Source organism: Cherax quadricarinatus, chromosome 30 (genome assembly GCF_038502225.1).
Source record: "Cherax quadricarinatus isolate ZL_2023a chromosome 30, ASM3850222v1, whole genome shotgun sequence".
In the NCBI taxonomy this organism is placed as follows: Eukaryota; Metazoa; Arthropoda; class Malacostraca; order Decapoda; family Parastacidae; genus Cherax; species Cherax quadricarinatus.
In genome coordinates, this window is record NC_091321.1 from 10,276,942 (window position 1) to 10,280,594 (window position 3,653).

The following is a 3,653-nucleotide window of genomic DNA, read 5'->3' on the forward strand; positions in this document are numbered from 1 at the left end:
GAAAGAGAGAGACAGGGAGAGACAGAGGCAAACAGAAAGAGAAGGGTGGGGGGAGGTGGTATGTGGAGGGGCCTGTACATTGCTTCCTTATTCAAGTGACAGCGACCTGTGACGTCACACGTAAACATTTGACGCGGAGCCGCCCATTTATAACCCATGCTTGCCGCCCACTGGCCGCCCCTGACGTCACCACTACCATCCCATCTATAACCCACACCTGCCGCCCACTGGCCGCCCCTGACATTACCACCATCACCCATCTATAACCCACACCTGCCGCCCACTGGCCGTCCCTGACACCCAATGGCCGCCCCCTTACATCCCCACCTACCTATAACCCACACCTGCCGCCCACACCATATAACACGACAATGATAGATGAACGCAGTTTTCCTGTGCTGTAAGGAAGCATTGGACAAAGTGCCGCGTCAGAGACGAAGTCACTTCTAAGAGAACAGAAACGAAAGCAGAACAGAATGATCCAGTAGATCAAAGAGTACCTGAACGAAAGGTGACACAGCAGCAGCAAGGGATGCGATACCAGGAAGGGTGAAGGTAACGAGTGGGGTCCTACAAGGCTCAATTCTACGGCCGCTACTGCTCCTAAAATGGGCAAATGACTTACAGAAGAAAGTCTTCAAGTTACGGTTTGCTGATACAAAATGATTTTAAGGGAATACAAACAGGTGTCGAGCAAGACACGCTGTACAACAGATGGGTATCTTCATTTCCGAAAGGTTTTGCCTACACAGAAGACGTCTTCAGTCGTATACAGAGGTGAGTAAATACGGAGACGGCAGAAGCAGTGATGAGGTAAGTATGTGTGATCAGTCCCTCAGTCTTGAAGTAATTTTGAGGTCATTCTCTCAGTCTACAACAAATACCTAAGTTCCATAAGGCTAGGATAATTAGAAAAAGACTTTATTAAGAGTTCTGCCTCTTAATTCAAACATATGTATGATCCTGCATAATGGATAAGACAGAATACAGTTCAAGTGAGGAACTACATTTATCAGTGAAATTAAATGATCTGGGAATTAAGAGCGCAACAAATACATCGCAAGATGTCAATGTTAACCCAGCAACCCATCGACATATTAAAGTCTATTCAACCTCAAGACAGTACGTACAGATACTTGTAGTTAAATTACAACTTCTTGTGCAGTTACACAGACTCTACTGGGTGTACACAGTAGATAAGTATACTCTGATGTGCAGGTTGACCTTGCATACAGTCTAGTAAACTGCTGGTCTCCATCATGGATCAAGAGGGCTTGTAGCTTGTAAATCTCAATGTAGGTGTCTCCAAGCTGCAGCCTTATAGTTTTCTCGTTGAACTTTTTCTAAACAATCTTTGCATGGTGGTCCTTAGTGACCCTCTATTACGCTCTTCACTGCACAAGATCATTTGCATCACAGCTCATTAACTTTGGTCTTGTAGTATTTGCAGCAGAATATCGACACGTGAAACACTCCAGTCTATCCCTTAATGTGCCATCAGGAACCAGTTGTATGCCGAGTAGTGACATATCTTGAATTTGCAATTTTAGAACCTAAGACTTCCCTTTCCCTACAGATGCAGCGACAGTGCCACATCGGGTATACACATACATAAGGTGTCCCGTGGCCTGGTAGGCAACGATCTCGCTTCACAAGCTGAGTGTCCATGATTCGATTCCCGGCAAGGGTAGAAACACTGAGCATGTTTCCTTACACCTATTGTCGACTGGTGTGGGTCGCATCCTGGGGGACAAGATGGAAATAAGACGCACTGCCTTTCTTGGGTTACCCTGAGTGGTTAACCCTCTGGAGTTAAAAATCCGAACAAAATCTTATCTTACAACCCGATCAATGCTTGACAAATACGTCTTGCGGCTGTTTTTGCAATCTTTCCTATCAACAATCTTTGATCTAGTCTTCTTACCGCACTTTTAATACAGGGAAGTATCAATGAAGTGGGCAAATGTAGCGGCACTTACGAGAGCATCGGTGTCATCACAGATGCTTTACGATGGATTTGAATCCTCTTTGACAAGTAAGAGTTACATTACATGTAGTGGTCGTCAGCTATTAGCTTCCTCATACATCAATTGAAGTTCATTAACCTTGTTATTTCACTATGTAGTATCGTGTAGAACCTGCCTTTGCAAAAAAAAAAAAACAAAAAAAAACAAGCGCAGTTTCTTTCCAGTGTTACAACAACGACACTCGTGAAACTAGAAACATCATTAGACTTAATTTATTTCGAATACATCTATGAAATATCTTCTCGCCATTGTTTCCCGGCTCTTTACAGAAAATTTATTTTAGACATCGAACACAATGCCAATACTTCTGTTAGCACCTGTCTCCTTCCGGGCCATAATTAGCACTGTCAAAGAGCTGTCACTGAAACTCTTCTGGTTAACAGGAACTTTGTGAATTTGATTTGTACTATCAACTATCACTGCAGAATCTCTCACCATCTGTTCCAGTGCAACGACCTTTTTTTTTTAATGTGGAAGATAAAACCTCTGTGTTGGTTCTGTGTAATGATCTTGCAGTTATTGACAAGGTTCATGACATAAGCCAGAGTGGATGAGAACTTCGGCTACCTAATGACTACTTTGCACCATATCAACGATTCATCCCAAGACAGTTGATGACAGCGGATCGCCAGCATCAACAACGTGGTCGACCAGGCAAACGCCAGATAAGACTGGCCCATATATCTTTGATACACTTTTGATGAGTTTCGAGGATCTTACTACTTTCGGAGTCCGACAATGGGCCAGGCTTGTCTGGTGCTTGCCTGATCAATCAGGATGTTGCTGCTGGAGGCTCGCTGCCCCACATATCCATCAAAGCGTGTACATCACATCTGCGTTTTGGCCGGGCTCCGGAAATAGAAAGACTCTCGGAACTCATCAAAGGTATATCAAAGGTATAAAGCCATGTTTACTTTCATTGCTCTTCTTTCATTACTTGTAACAATTTAAAAAATGAAGATATATTTAGCAAATTTAGCATGTAAGAAAAAAAAACAGAAAATAGAGAAGTTAGCATCGCCTGCAATAATTTACTTAACAAAATTCAAAAGTTTAACGTAAATTTTGTTTCTGGGAACAATACAAAAATATTACTTAAGTTTCAATATCACACTAAAAATCTAGATCTGACTTCACCTTAAGATGACTAACTATGAAGAGGTGAAGCGGGATCACATACTTCCCGGTGTTACACGTGACTCAATATACATAGAAGATACTGGAGGGTCTAGTTCCAAATATACACACTACTATAGCCTCAGTAAAAGATTTATACCTTTAACCTTTGTATATACCGTTGAAGGGTTTCGAGAGTTTTCCTACTCTCGCAGCCCGGCCACGATCCAGGCTTGTCTGATCAACCAGGCTGTTATTGCCAGCGGCCCGCTGACCTAATTAAAACCAGAGGCTCCATGGACACAATAAGAGAACGTTATGTCTACATCCGTAGCCCAAGACTCTTCAACCTGCTACCACCAGATATTGGAAATATTGCTGGAACAAGCGTAGAAGTCTTCACGACGAAACTGGATCACTACTTCTCTCAAGAGCCAGATCAACCAGGTTGTGATGCCTTCGTGAGCCAGCGGGCCACCAAAAGAAACAGCGTGACTGAGCTGACAACGA